The sequence below is a fragment of the Microtus pennsylvanicus genome, chromosome 11, assembly GCF_037038515.1.
Source record: "Microtus pennsylvanicus isolate mMicPen1 chromosome 11, mMicPen1.hap1, whole genome shotgun sequence".
Classification (NCBI taxonomy): domain Eukaryota; kingdom Metazoa; phylum Chordata; class Mammalia; order Rodentia; family Cricetidae; genus Microtus; species Microtus pennsylvanicus.
The window spans coordinates 92132270-92148140 of NC_134589.1; the positions used below are offsets into that span (position 1 = coordinate 92132270).

Here is a 15871-nt window from a genome sequence, read left to right on the forward strand (position 1 = left end):
CGAAAGATCCCCCCCCCCCCCTCCGATGTAGTTTCTCAGCAGTCTTGTTTTGCCTACTTTCAGTAGTACAGGTTGAGTTGCAACCATGCAGAGACAGCAAAGCAGCAGTACCTGCTTCCCCAGCGGTGGAAACTGATGGGTGCTCTTGACTTTGTCCGACCCCACACACTGCGCTCAAACACAGAGGGATGCGCTGCCAAACACCAGCCCTTGGCTTTCTCCTTGCCTTCCCCACTCATGAGACCCTCACACCTCCTCGAGGGGCTGTAGGCTGTAGTTGTTGCTGGGGTGGGGAGGTCATGCTCCAGAAACTCACCCTCCATCTATGCTCTTGCAAGCAGCCTACTAAAGCTCAGTGGGTAACAGGCCAAAACCAAAATTTAAAAAACATGCAAGAAAAAAAAAACACGAGAATAGGAAGAAAGCTTTTTGGGACTAATGGGGGACCGGTCTGGAGGCGGACGACGACAAAATGACCAACAAGCATTACATAAATACATGAAATTGTCAAAGAATAAATAAATTTTAAAAAGCCCCCCACCCTCACACATTCTACTTAGCAGATGGGTAATTAAAACGGTGGCCTCCTGCTGGGTTTGATCCAGACAACTCTCAGAGGCCGAGAGAAGACCCAACCTGCAAGAACCTTTGCGGGGATACTCACGCCCCCGTGTTTTCACGGACCTACAGTCCTTGACATGGACTTCACGGGTTCAAAGCACCTTTCGAGTTTCTGGTCTCTGAGACTGTGCGATCGTTTGAGCGAAGCTTATCTTATACCTTTTGGCGCAGACGCCCTGCGTGCCCATCGGGAGTAAAACTCGAGATTTCAGGCCTCGATGGATCACACACTGGTCTCCCAGCGGCAGCCCGGCCCAGCGTCTCTGTCCATCCAGGGTGTACTTCCCGGACCCAAGAGTCTGAGATTCTTGCCAGGAGATTCTCTGCTCTCACTGTTGGCCGCGAATTCACACACACACACACACACACACACACACACACACACACACACAAAACCTAGAAAAACGGGTCTCAGCGGGAGGTTCCTCGCTGCTCTCACTGTTGGCCGCGAATTCACACACACACACACACACACACACACACACACACACACACACACACACACACACAAAACCTAGAAAAACGGGTCTCAGCGGGAGGTTCCTCAGACAGCCCAGCAAGTTCAGTGAGGGGTTTCACACAGCAGCCCGGCTAGCTCAGTCGGTAGAGCATGAGACTCTTAATCTCAGGGTCGTGGGTTCGAGCCCCACGTTGGGCGTAACTTTTTTGCCATTGGTTTCCCTAGTTCCCTTACGAAGGAATAAAGAAAGTAACACTAACTGGAAAGAAAGTAACAGTAACTGGAAACCAGTAACACCAACTTGACCGAATTCTAAATGTGGCAAATAAAAACATTGGGAAACTGGACCCCCTCCAGGGCTCGTCCGGGATTTGAACCCGGGACCTCTCGCACCCGAAGCGAGAATCATACCCCTAGACCAACGAGCCACACAGATAAGTTTTCCTACCACTTCCTTATAGGCCAGTATTAATTCCCGAATAAATTGCGCCCGCTCCCTGCCTGGACTGTGGGGTAGGGATAAAAGTTTGGCAGTCTACCCATCCCAGAACCAGCTCGGAAGGAGCCCGAACCTCGGAGAAAAGCTGCACTTTGGGGAAGTCCTTGCCTGGTGGCTGAGACCGCTGTGGAGGCTGCGTTTCCTGGCCAGAGAGCAGTGAGGAGGCAAGGAACGTCCATTAAACAAAACAAGCCTCGCCCCCAAATGTCCCCAAATCATGGCCAAACAGTCCAGCCAGACGCCCAATACTGGGAGACGCTGCCGCAGCTCAGGCAGTTGGATAATAGGTAGGATTAGCTCCTCACTCCCCTCCATTGGAAATGGACTCCAGTTCCATTGCTCACAACCATATAATTTTGCCTGCATGCGGAAGGTCCAGTCCCAGGGTCTGGTGTCTGTATTGGCTGGGAATCCTAAAAGGGCCCTTAGGAGCAGCTGTATTATCTGATACCTCCGATCAAAGAAAACAGATCTCCAACTAGCATATGCTGGCCTAGCCAGCTCAGTGGGTGGTGCCTGGGACCTTACCCACTTGGGTGGCGATGTGAATTCTTGTCTTACTCTGAATTCCAACACCACTAGGTTGGTTTACTTCTTCAGTCTAAGAAGATGTCTGCCAGGACTCAGCAATTGCGTGTCCCCTAAGAGGAAAGAAACGTCGAGGATCTAACTTTCTCCAGCATTTGCTCCTCTTGCACTCTAAGCAAAATTATAGATTGGGCCAATGAACCCCCACACACCCTTGTTTCTCTGCTCGCTTTTGGTCATCCTTGGGCCTGGCTCCACCCTAGCTAGCACAACAATGGCCTGGACCCAGTTCCCCACGGGGTCTTATTCTGAGAGATGATGATTCAGGTCTGACCAAATAGAACCGGGTGGAGGAATCGCACAGTTCAATAGTGCAGCCCAGGAAGCAGGACCCCAGAAGCCCAGGCTCCGGACTTCTGGATCGCCCAGCCTTTCCGCCAGCAAGAACAGCCTTGGGGGAATTTCACAAACCCTCTGCCTGTGTGGTCAGCTTGGTACTCCTAGAACCTTAGCTTAGAGTTCTGAGGCCAGCAGTGGTGGCTCAGCCGTGGGAGGACAGCGCTGGCGGTGAAAGCAGACCGAGTTAAGGCTATGGTAACTTTGTTACCGCAGCCCTTGAAAATAGATAGTGTTGCTCTGAGATGGGGCCTTAGTACAACCCAGACTGACTTCACAGCCGGAGTTCCGGTGTGCTGGTTTGGGTTTTGAAACTCTTCCCAGGCCGGAAGAACTTCTTGTTTAATCTCCACTTCGACGCTCCCACTTTCTCCCCTAATCCACTTAGGAGCAGTCTAGGACTATACGCCTGTAGCAGGGTGACTTTGGGACTAGCCTAGGCCATTCTGACAAGAACCTGTCTCACAGATGAAAGAGATAGAGCTGAGATCACAGATATCAATTTCTAGGATTCCATTTCTTTTTCTTGCCATATGACAAGAAAATACCTATATATCCTCGAGGGGCTCGTGTGGCGCAGGCTGGCCTCAGACTCACTGGGTAGCCAAAGATAATCTTGAACTCCTACCCTCCTTAGTTCACTTCTCACATACTGGGATTTTAGGCGTTTGTCACCACTTCTGACTAAATAGCTATCTACAGATAGATAGATAGATAGATAGATAGATAGATAGATAGATAGATATTTAAGGACTTTAAATCTACATAGCCAATTTATAAGTCTTTGGTTTATCAGCTGTGCGTTTTGTTTTGGTTGCTATTTATCGCTTTGGAAGACGGATGATGTCTGCACTTTGCGTTGTGTTTTCTCCTATCCGTATCCTGCCTAGGACGTCTTCTAATTTAATGACCCGTAAACCCATCTCTCTTCCACGCTACTTAGGGTTTAGAGAATGGAAAATTTGCCAGCTTATCACTTCCTTGGTTTAGCTCGCTGAATTAGCGCTCACTCTGGAAATTTCACAGTGGCAGTGGACCGGTGAGTCCTTACGGTTCCTATGCAGGCTCGTGCTGGACAACTAAGAAAGTGAAAAGGAAAAAAATAAATACATAAACAACAGAAGCGTCACCTCATTTGGAGAAGGGAGGGGGGAAAGAGCAAGAATGTGTTGGCTCGTTGGTCTAGGGGTATGATTCTCGCTTTGGGTGCGAGAGGTCCCGGGTTCAAATCCCGGACGAGCCCACTGCATTTTTATACAAGTTCCCAGTTATCCCTTCTGCACCAGCAGAAAGCGGAGGAGCAGACTCGGGGAGCCGACTTGTGAAGCCCCTGAAAATAGAAGAGAAACACGGACTTCAGAGACCAGCCTAGCCTGATTTGCAGGATTCACGAAGGTCAAATGAGAAAGGACAGCAGCCGGAAGGACGCTCCTCTCCACTCTGGGCTTGGCCCCGGGTTTCTTCAGCAGTCGAGGGAGAGCGGGAGGGGAGGGACATTGGCACTTTTCTCTTGGACCTGAGATCGTGCGTGCACCTCGTGGAGTTTTCACTCCTAAATCAAAGTCTCTTCCTTTCTTTTTACTTTTCTTTTCTTTTTCTTTTTTCTTATGTTCTTTCTTTCCCTTTTTCTTTTCTTTCTTTTTTCTCTCTCTTCTTTCCTTCCTTCCTTCTTTTCTTTTTTCTTGAGATAGAGTTCTTCTATGAAACCCTGCCTGTCCTGAAGCACATGGGGACAAGGATGGCCTCGAAACTTAAAGGCAGTAGCCACTACACCTGGCTGGGCACTTTTGATTTTGGCCCCAATGGGCAGGTCGGATGCAAAAGGGAAAAAGTGGCGAGGGGCGAGGTACCTCCGACTCTCAGCTGACGTTTACTGCGCTCTGGAGCTGCTGCGCGGCCAAGGAGACGTGGTCAAGGACATTCCACGCAGCTACCTCCTGATTCTTTGGGGTTTCATCTAATCGGCGGGAGAGAACTTGGCGTCTAGACAGCTGCCGCGTGGGCATAAGCTGATCCCAGCCCTGCACCCCGTAGACAAGGCGACACCGACTGTGGAACCCAGGGCTGTTCCCCATTTTGTAGGTCGTGAGGAGATTGGAAAATTGGAATATCTCGGCAGACACAGTCCCGGAATTTGCCCTTCCAAGAATATCTAAAACCTAACTATCCTATCTACCGAGCTCTGCCAGCCCCACCCCTGTTTCAACGACCGCCATAAAGTTAAACCAGAGAACTAGTTGACGTGGCTCGTTGGTCTAGGGGTATGATTCTCGCTTAGGGTGCGAGAGGTCCCGGGTTCAAATCCCGGACGAGCCCGTAATTGTTTTGCAAAAACTAATTTTGTTTTTCAAAACAGTCATTTAAGCGTTCATTCCCTACTTCTTCCCTAGACGCTAAAGAGATCCAGACTTCACTCTGACACATCAGCTCTGAATACCGAAGGCTGAATTTTGCAGGAGTCTTCAAACTCTTCGCAGCTGCCCACACTAGTTTGTTGGAGGGGCGCTCGCTGAAAATGCCTTGAGTCCAGTCTTTAGTTAGAAAGATCCTTAAAACCTGTGCCTGCAAATCTAATCTCTGTCCTCGGTTTAGGTGAGAGCATCCTGGGTAGGCAGATGCCTGGATGAGAAATTTAAACTTCATATGCAAAACGGGTTTATATATACAGGCTTATAGGGGTTTCCCGGCAGATAGATCAGTCAGTAGAGCATAAGACCTCTCTCTCTCTCTCTCTCTCTCTCTCTCTCTCTCTCTCTCTCTGTCTCTGTCTGTCTCTCTGTCTCTGTCTCTCTCTCTGTCTCTCTCTCTCTCTCTCTCTCTGTGTGTGTGTGTGTGTGTGTGTGTGTGTGTGTTTGTTTTTTTGAGAAACCAGGTAATCCTGGCTGCTCTGGAGCTTGCTATGTAGACCAGGGTGCCTCCGCCTGCGAATTTGCGACTATTAATCTTATGGCTATGTGTTTTAGCCGCACCTTGGGCAATGTGATGTTTTAGCTTGGGCAATGGAGTCCTGAGGTACTTGACTAGTCGCTACTCACTGTAGTGATATTTCATTTGTAATTTAATAAATAAAGTTTGCCTGAAGATCAGAACACAAAACAGTTGCACTAGTCCACCGTGACAGTGGCACACACCTTTAATTCCAACATCCACACTAGTTAGCCATAGAGGTGGGGCGGCGGTGGTGCACGTCTTTAATCCCAGCAGATAAATACCAGGTGGGACAAGACAGGAACTGGCTTTCTAGAGGTAAGAGTTCTCTAGGGGCTGCCTGCTTTGCTGCTCTGATCTTCAGGTGCACCCCAGTATCTGTCTCTGGGTTTTTATTGTTCGCTCTACAGCTCTCCTGCCTCACAGAAACTCCGGCTCTCAGTCTAGTAATCGCTGCGTGACATCCTATGGCGGCTATTTAATGGGAACTGGAGGAGCTGACTCCTGGACTGGAGTTAAGATTCTTAAGATTCAAACCTGGATGAACTGACCTTATTTAAAAGCAAACAAACAAGCAAACAAGCAAACAACCTATCCCGAGGCCCAAGAGAGGGTTCCATGTCTAAAAGCACCTGCTGCCAAGCCTGGTCACTTGAGTGACCCCAGAACTCACATGACGGAAGGATAGAACCTACTCTGAGTTGTCCTCTGGCCTCCGTCCACAATAAATAAATATAATAAAAAGAATTAAAAATTAAACCAATTAATAGGCCTTTAACAGCAGCACAGGGGAAGTAGATGCTGGCACATCTCTACAAATTCGAGGCCAGCCTGGTTTAGATAGTGAGTTCTAGGTCTGCCAGAGCTACATAATGAGGCCTTATCTCAAAAAAAATTAATTTAACAATCATATCATGTATTTTTTTTCTTCTCTAGATGATATTCAGAGATCTCAGTTTACCCATGAGATCTCAGCTCTGGACCCTAAGGCCATTTTTGCCCCAGTACTAGGGGTTGAGTCTAAGGGACTTTACTGCTGAGTCACGTCCCCAGCTAGAGGGAGATAATGCTTCAAAAGGCTTTCTTTCTGCAGTTCTCCGCTGTGACTCACCACCCTTGAGTTGTAACCCTGCACTTTCCAAACTGCTTCCTTCTGTGGGGTTAGTTAGAGGCACCGAGAGGTGCGTTCCATGTACTTAAGGCCCAAATCTTCTTTATAAGGCCATTAGAAGGTTAACTGGGCTCTCCCAACAGCCCCTGGCTTGGGAAACCGAATTCCTAGGGAGGAAGCTGGGAGGTCAGGCAGGAGGCGCAGGCTCTCCGTGTTTGTGGGTGGTAGCGGATGACCCCTCTTGCTGATTCCCTACTCCAAACCGCTCCACTCACTCTGCCACTTCTTTTTCTGTTGCTTTTCTTTTTGTTTTGGGGTTTTTTGAGACAGGGCTTCTCTGCATATCCCTTTGCTCTATATAACCCTGGCCAACCTAGACCAGGTTGGCCTCTGCCTCCCAAGTGCTGGGATTAAAGGTTACCCCACCACCACCAGCACGGGAAAGCTCCCTGGGCCCCCTCTTTCCCGGCAGTAATTTCTGGTCCTGAGGTCAGTAGTCGAGGTCACGCTGGGTCTCTTCCACTCTGTTCTGTGGATGTGGCAGGCCTGGTCTTTGTTTGGGATAGAAGGCTTGGAGAATGTGCCATGAACCACGAATCATAGATGATGTAAATTTGTATAATGGAATACCGATTTGGGGTGGGAGGGTAGCAAAACAAAGCTGGACGGATCTAGTTAGAACAGCACACAACTTGTTATGCCTTTTCATCGTTGGTAGAAGTAAATAATCAGGTTTTGGTGGGGAACCCCACTTTTAGGGTATATTTTTGCAGAATTCCCTGTAGAAAGAAATGTATCAAGAAAATAGAGGTGGGGCTTGTGTTAGGAATATTTCCTAACGCGAACACTCTGCTGACACAAATTCTCAATCAAGCCAAATCAAAACAAGCCAAATTAAGAAATATCCAGGTTTAATGGGAGTTCTGTGCCCTCCAGTGGCCCCGAGGGGGAACCGGGAGGCCGGAGCCACCGGGAGGAAGGAAAAGAGACCAAGTGTTCCTCTTTTGGGAGTTCATTTAAATACTCTGTGGGAATGGTCCTGAACCCCCCTCACAACCAACCCCTGCCCCATCAGAACCTGGCCTGTTGGGATTTGGAGTCCAGACCAATATAACTCTTAGGCCTGGGGGCTGGGATAGATGTGAGGGGCTGGGGCCTATGCTCCCAACTTAACAGCTTCCACTGGAGAGATGGCTCAGCAGCTAGGAGCATTTACTGCCCTTGCAGAGGACCTAGCTCCAGTTCTCAGTGCCCACAGGTGGCTCACAGCTGCAGCAATCCCAGCTCTGCAGGATCAGATCCCCTCATCTCGTTTGCATAGGATGAACATAAACTCGGCCTCACACATACACACAAACAAAAAGGGGATAGAGAGATGGTTCAGCAATTAAGAGCCCTGTCTGCTCTTGCCGAGGACCCTCGTTCAATTCCACGCACCCACACCCCGCATGACAGCTCACAACTATTTTAACTCAAGTTCCAGGGGATCCAATAACCTATCTGTGGGCACTATACACAAGTGAAACACCCTTACACTAAAAATAAGTCATTCAAATCAGAGAGAGAGAGAGAGAGAGAGAGAGAGAGAGAGAGAGAGAGAGAGAGAGGAGGTAAAGATGCCCACTGCCAAGCTGGAAGACCTGGCCTTGATCCCAGAATCCACGTGGCTGAAGGAGAGAACTGACTCCCTCAAGTTGTCCTCTGACTTGCTCATGCGTGTGACCATGTGCGCTTGCACACCCCATGAACACATACATGCACACCCCATGAACACATACATGCACACCCCATGAACACATACATGCACACCCCATGAACACACACACAAATAAATGTGAAATATTTTTTTAAAAAGAAACTTGGCAATTTACCTTTTAAAACAAGTCCTATGAGCAACGGCTAAGTTTGCTGTGTCTAAAGAAGGACAGTGATGAAAGTATCCTTGAAATCGAAAGATCTTTGAGTCTTAGAGATAGGAAAAACAAAAGAGCGAGCACTTCTACATAGAAAAGCACACAGCGATGGAAGCTTTAGAAGCAGAAAAAGCTGAGGTGGTGGAGACTCGTCGAGTCTGTGTAATGTCGGACTTGAACCCCTGTGCGTGGAGGTGATGACAAAGAGCCAGCCTTCCTATGCTTGACTTTTCTTCCGGGGTTAAGGATGCTTGCAATGAAATGGTGAGGAAACTCAGCCCAACCCTGAGAGTGGAAACAGGACTCAGAGATAGGGAGACGACTCATGACAGACCCGCTCCTCCATCAGTGCTGTGTTCTGCAGACGGCGCGCGACCTCAGCTTCTGGTACTCTGGGTGCAGCAGTGCTGTGTGATAGGTCTCCTTCCTGGGGCTTGGGTAAAACCAGACTCCGGGGCCTCTGTCTGAAAAGGACCGAGGAGGAGTGAAGCCCAGAGGGTGGGTGTGGACAGGACTCTGGGGGCGCCATTCTGTTGGCTCAGATCAGTACCCTAGCCTTGTTGGAACCTCGGCTGGGATACCAAGCTAAACCCTACTGCCCCACATCCTGAGCACTAGCTGGAGTCAGCTGACTGTCTCCCCACCCCCACCCCATGGCCACCCTATGCCAGCTCCCAGACTTTGTGCCACCTGGGCTAAGTCCTGAGAGGCTTAAGGCTCTTGACGACAAAGTCAGGGTTCCAGAGACACGAGACACCTCCTACGTTTAGATTAGGTTCAATTTGGGGGACACGAAGGAAAGCAGAGACGTCTGTCTAGTCAAACATACAGTTTATTAAGCAGCCGCTGGTTGCCTGTTTTCTGACCAGATGCGCAAAGACCTAGAGCAGCTGCGTACCCAGGTTGGGTCTCGCTCCTCCAGCGCCAGCAGAGGCTGCGCGTGTTAGCAGTACGTTTCTCTGGTGTGTGAATAGAACAAGTGTGCTCCAAGGCTCCGGCTCTGGGGACTCTTACTTCAGTGGTTAGAGGGCAGGGACTAGAAAGAAGGCTCCAACGCCCCCAGACGGGGGTTGGGGGAAGGGTGTGAGGTGCAGCTGGGAATAGGGGAAGGAGAACCAGCGGGCGTTCAGCCACATTCCTCTCTCTAACATTCAGACAACGGTTTTGTTCCCAGGGAGGGCCGCAGAAAGTAGCTCTGGCTTCAGGGTCCTCCCTTTGCTTTCCTGCGGTTCTTTTTGGCGCTCGGGGCTCGGTTGTGTGTGGAAATTCTTAACTACTTTAGAAGTTTCCCCTAATCTCTGAAATGGGTTTATTTCTTTAGCCAGTCTCTAATACCGTCAATTCACTGTTAGTAAAACCTTATATCGAAGAGACAGGGGCTCTTGTGTATTGCCCGGCTAGCTCAGTCGGTAGAGCATGAGACTCTTAATCTCAGGGTCGTGGGTTCGAGCCCCACGTTGGGCGACTACATGTATTTGTTTTAAAATACGGGGCATATAAACTCTCACACTGGGCTGAAGAGATGGCTCAGAGGTTAAGAGCACTGTCTGCTCTTCCAGAGGTCGTGAGTTCAATTCCCAGCAACCACATGGTGGCTCCAAACCATCTGAAAAGAGATCTGGCGCCCTCCTCTGGCATGTGGGTGTGAGGCATAAAGTTGTATACATAATAAATAAATCTTTAAAAAAACAAAACAAACAAACAAACAAAAAAACTCTCACACTTGTTAGATGGAAGGCTCAGCTCCTTTGCCAATCCCTTCCGGAGGGAAGCTCCCCACTCTCATTCATTGCTCCCTTACCTCAGGAGTTCCCTAACTTCTAGTAGACGGGTGACTTTTGGCCCTCTCAGATATCAGGGTCTGGTGTAATCAACAAAGCGCTGCACAGGAAGCCGAGTCCTACATTAGGCAGAGAGGTGAAGGTAAAGGCAGATCTTGGTCCTGACTGTGAGCATGGGAAATGGGATTTGAATTTGCCAGCTACAGGAGCTCTGAGAGCTGATTCTTTTTTAAAATTATTATTTATTTTGATTTTTCTTTTTTAATGGATTTTTATTGAGCTTTACATTTTTCTCTGCTCCTCTCCCTTCCTCTCCCCTTCAATCCTCCCCCAAGGTCCCTGTTCTCCCAATTTACTCAAGAGATCTTGTCTTTTTTTACTTCCCATGTAGATTAGATCTATGTAAGTCTCTCTTAGTGTCCGCATTGTTGTCTAGGTTCTCTGGGATTGTGATTTGTAGGATGGTTTTCTTTGCTTTATGTTTAAAAACCACCTATGAGTGAGTACATGTGATAATTGTCTTTCTGTGTCTGGGTTACCTCACTCAAAATAATGTTTTCTAGCTCCATCCATTTTCCTGCAAAATTCAAGATGTCGTTATTTTTTCTTCTGCTGTGTAGTTCTCCATTGTGTAAATGTACCACATTTTCCTTATCCTGTCTTCAGTCGAGGGCCATTTAGGCTGTTTCCAGGTTCTGGCTATGACAAACAATGCTGCTATAAACATAGTTGAGCACATGTCCTTGTGGCACGATTGAGCATCCTTTGGATATATACTCAAAAGTGGTATTACTGGGTCTTGAGGAAGGTTGTTTCCTAATTTTCTGAGAAATCGCCACACTGACATCCAAAGGGGCTGTACCAGCTTGCATTCCCACCAGCAATGCAGGAGTGTTCCCTTTTCCCCACAACCTCTCCAGCATAAGTTGTCATCAGTGTTTTTGATCTTGGCCATTCTTACAGGTGTAAGGTGGAATCTCAGAGTTGTTTTGATTTGCATTTCTCTGATGACTTAGGGTGTTGAACATTTCCTTAAGTGTCTTTAGCCATTTTAGATTCCTCTGTTGAGAGTTCTCTGTTTAGGTCTGTACTCCATTTTTTTTATTGGATTATGTGATTTCTTTTTTTTTCTTTTTTTTAATGTGATTTCTTTTGGTGTCCAATTTCTTGAGTTCTTTGTATATTTTGGAGATCAGACCTCTGTCTGATGTGGGGCTAGTGAAGATCTTTTCCCGTTCTGTAGGCTGTCATTTTGTCTTGTTGACCATGTCCTTTATTTTATAGAAGCTTTTTGGTTTCAGGAGGTCCCATTTATTAATTGTTTCTCTCAGTGTCTGTGCTGCTGGGGTTCTATTTAGGAAGTGGTTTCCTGTGCCAACGTGTCCAAGTGTACTTCTTACTTTCTCTTCTATAAGGTCCAGTGTGGCTGGCTTTATGTTGAGTCTTTGATCCATTTGGACTTGAGTTTTGTGCATGGTGATAGATATGGGTCTATTTTCATTCTTCTACATGTTGATATCCAGTTATGCCAGCGCCACTTGTTAAATATGCTTTTTTCCCCATTTGATACTTTTTGCTTCTTTATCAAAGATCAGGTGTTCAAAGATGTGTGGATTGATATCCGGGTCTTCTATTGGATTGGTCCTCCTGTCTGTTCTTATGCCAATACCAGGCTGTTTTCAGTACCATAGCTTTGTAGTAGAGTTTTAAGTCAGGGATTGTGATGCCTCCAGAAGTTTCTTTTATTGTACAGGATTGTTTTGGCTATCCTGGGTTTTTTGCTTTTCCATACGAAGTTGAGTACTGTTCTTTCGAGGTCTATGAAGAATTTTGCTGGGCTTTTGATGGGCATTGCATTGAATCTGTAGATTGCCTTTGGTAAGAGAGAGCTGATTCTTATGGCTGTTGGATGAGATAGGTAGATTAGATAGACAGACAGACAGATAGATAGAGAATTGAAATCTTGCTTGAATGAGCACAAGCAAGCAAGCAAACAAGCAGTATCTTTGTCTCCCCCAGTGGTTCAGAACCCTCAGTTTGGGGTTTTCCCCACTCCATCCTACAGACATGCTATCTGTCGGCCTGATCTTTGTTTTTGTTTGGGATAGAGGGATTGAGAACTTGTCACAAGCCAAATATCCCGAGTGAAATACATTAGTGGATCTGAGGACCAATTTGGGGGGTGGAGATGGACGCAGGGTTGGTTAGAGTGACTCACAGCTTATGAATGGCTCTAGAAGGCCTGAGCGTGGCCAGCGTGGCCCCGATGGATTTTGCCTTTTACCCTCTCTCTCCTTTGCTGAAACCGTTAGAATTATATTCCCAAATCCAGCCCCCAAGATCCAATTGTCCATGACTCATTCCTGAGACAAAACACCAAGGTCCATCAATCAAAATTCATTATTTGCTAACATATCCAATCAGGATTTACCAACTCACCCTAGCACAGATTCCCCCTTTTCTCCTTAAAACCCACTCCGACCAAAAACAAAAAGAAACAAAAAACCTTGCTTGCAGCTACTGGTTACTGGTTGGCTTTGCAGCCTGCCCCGTCTCGGTTCCTCCTGCTTGTCGCTCCGGGATAATAAATCTCCTTTGTGCTAAGAATTTGGTGTCTGAGTGTGTCCTGCACCGATTCCGGGGGATGGGGGGTGGGGTCGATCTCCCTATAACTTACTATGCCCTTCTGTCCTTGACAAAAGCGCACGGCTTCTACGATATTTCGCAGACTTCTCTATACAAAGAAATGTACCAAAAAAAAAAAAATGACAATTCACCTTGGCTTTTAAAAAAATACAATGAAGCTTAAATTTTAAATGATGTGGAAGATAGCGCAATCGTTGAGAATTTGCCTAGCGGTGTCTGAGTTGTTTAGCTGGGTGTGGGGTCAGCGTGGGCGCGCCCGCAGTTAAGGACGTAGGTCTACCCAGGTAGCCCGTTTCCAGGGTCATTGGAGTTAGGCACATGGGTATGGTTCAGTCATTGAGAACACTTGGACTGTGTCGGATCAGTATTTCTGACCTTTTTGGAACCTCAACTGGCACGCCAAAGTAGACTTTGATGATTCATAGAGAGCCCAAGTTGGAGCCCAACCCACGGACCTGAGGCAGCCAGATCTAGGTCACTGTTCCGCTGCATTCCTCCAGGGCCCGTTGTGTGGGGTTTAGCCCTTCTGCCTGCGTAGATATTTGTGTGGGGTCTGGTTCTGGTTCTGGGACCTTATTTTTTCAGGTTAAAAGGCAGGAATTGGAGGGAGGCCGGTCGAGCACAGATGGAAGGGAAGTCCCGTCTGGCCTGGGCGAAATGATGGACGCTTAGCTCTCTACCGCGCCCTCCATAGTTTCACCCCAAGAAGGGCTTCTCCGGCCCTCTGTCCTCCCGGTGCCGCAACCTTGGCGCCCCGGCCTGGGAGGAACCTGGGCATCTGAGGTGAGTTAGTGTGGGAGACTCCGTGTAGGACCAGGACTTTTGTTCTTACTTTTCGCAGTTTCCAGTATGTTCAAGTCAACCTTGGTAATCATGATGCTCAAAAACCAGCACTGCCAGATGCCCGGCTAGCTCAGTCGGTAGAGCATGAGACTCTTAATCTCAGGGTCGTGGGTTCGAGCCCCACGTTGGGCGGTCTACTCTTTTAGTTTGAATTCTTGAGACACCGAGCCTTGAGAGTGGGTGCTGTTTTCCAAGCCCCTCAACGATGTTGTACTGTACTTTATCCGGTCTTTACCTCTCTCCATACCGGATTGCCGACTTTTTACTCAGTTTCGCTGACCCTTGTCAAGCTCTGCGGTGCGGGACGGGCTGTGCTCGGCTAGAGGATCAGCACTCCGGACAGTGAGCGGAGGTGAAGACAGTGGGATTGCATAGAATTGGGGCACTCAGATTGCGGCCCTTACTTTGGGCACTCCACAGGGACCGGGAAATCCGAGTCTCTTTGCAGCCTGATCTGTGGGTCCCAGCCCCAGGGCTCTAGGACCACGATGGAGTAGGAACACAATGTGTAGGTGACTGGCTTGTCTAGGAGTGTGAGTCCCATCAATAGAGAATTCTAGATCCTGGATGAGCCTCCCTCCTCTCCCCATTATCATATTCTCTCCTTCTCATCACCAGATGTGGTTCCGAGAGCGAAACTTAACTCTGAAACCCAGCGTGGTACATTTTAACAAGCCCCCCCCCCCCCCTTAAAAGTAGGGATTGAACCCAGCGCATCCTACACTACTCGGTCATAGGAAAGCAATTTTAAAAAAGGCTTCATGCTCTCTGCAGCTGCCAAATTCGGGTCCTGAGTTTCACCCAGGAACCTACAAATCTGGGTTCCTCCCATTCTAGAGCAGTGGTTCTCAACCTTGCTAATGCTGCGACCCTTTAATACAGTTCTTCGTGTTGTGGTGACCTCCAATGTAAAATTATTTTCGTTGCTACTTCATAGGTGTAATTTTGCTACTGTTATGAATTGTAATGTGAACATCTGTATTTCCGATGGTCTTAGGCTACGGCTGAGAAAGGGTCGTTATCTATAGGTTGACAACTACTGTCTTCTGTTTCTTGGCAAGGGCTCTTCATTTTTGTTTGGGATGAAGAAGGGTTTGAAATTTTACCATGAGTCAGGATCATCGTGAACGATGCGAATTTGTATTTTAAGTAACAACGCGGGCGAGTGTGGGCGCGGTGACGCGGATTTAGTTAGAGAGAGACACAGGCTTGTTAGGTCCTTCTGTGCAAGGCAGAAGCAAGCAACCAATTTTGGGTGGAAAATTACACATTTCTGTTATATTTTACAGATATACCCCCAGACAGAGAAAGGACAGTTCACCTTAAAAACTCTCAAAGAAACACAATACAATATGGTCACACGATATAAGCAATAAGCGTAAGGAAAGAAAATTACAAAGATTTTAGACGCCGAAGTCATCAGACAATCATAACACAACTGTGCTCACTATATTTTAAAAAGGAAAATAATGGGAATATCTTTGAAGCAGAAGAGTTCTTCCATCTTTTAGCTTGAAGAAAAGGAGCACATGCTTCTACATTTGAAAACACACAATTGAAACTTAAAAAGTAGATGAGCCCTTGCCTAGTGTAAGGCCCCGTGTGTCGAACCGGTCCTAGTTAAAGCAGGATGAACTCGTTGTCCAAGGGTCATTGGATTAGGTCCCTGGGCATGCAATCCAGGCACTGGGGACGCTTAGGCTGGCTGGAGTCAGTGTGTCTAGCCACACTCGAGCCTCACCTGTGACTCCACTGTGGGCTCTGCTCACCCACTCTCCCAGTCGCAGTTGGAATATAGTTTACCGACTCGTGTCTCCTTAGGGCTACCCTGTACCAGCCAGCTCCCAGGCTGTGTGGCCCAAGACCCGAGAAGGTAAGTCTCCTAACTCCAGGGTTCCCGCCCTTCCGAAAGCGATCCCTCTCCCATTTAGGTTTAGTTCCGGGGAAACTGGTATGGGAAAAGCAGAGAAGCCCACGTCGGGGCAGGCGTAGAAGCGACTCAGCTCGACACAAGTGCGGTCTTAGGTTCCGATGCGCTCCTCCACCGCCAGACCTGTCGGGTTTTGTCCCCCACGTCTGGCTATGTAGATGTGTTCGTGAGATGTGAGACCAATGCGATTAGGTGCGGGACTGGTTGGGGAAAGC

The 15871-nt window shown here is 48.0% G+C and overlaps 1 protein-coding gene and 3 non-coding genes across 4 annotated transcripts in view; 2 read left to right on the plus strand and 2 right to left on the minus strand.

Moving 5' to 3' along the window:
- Znf597 (zinc finger protein 597) overlaps positions 1–15871 on the minus strand; it is a 324428-nt gene that overhangs the window by 2033 nt on the left and 306524 nt on the right. The gene's annotated exons all lie outside the window — the stretch shown is intronic.
- On the minus strand, positions 1438–1509 carry Trnap-cgg (transfer RNA proline (anticodon CGG)). Its single transcript has one exon. It is a non-coding gene; the product is annotated as a tRNA-Pro (tRNA).
- Positions 3676–3747, plus strand: Trnap-ugg (transfer RNA proline (anticodon UGG)). The gene has a single exon. It is a non-coding gene; the product is annotated as a tRNA-Pro (tRNA).
- On the plus strand, positions 4749–4820 carry Trnap-agg (transfer RNA proline (anticodon AGG)). The gene has a single exon. It is a non-coding gene; the product is annotated as a tRNA-Pro (tRNA).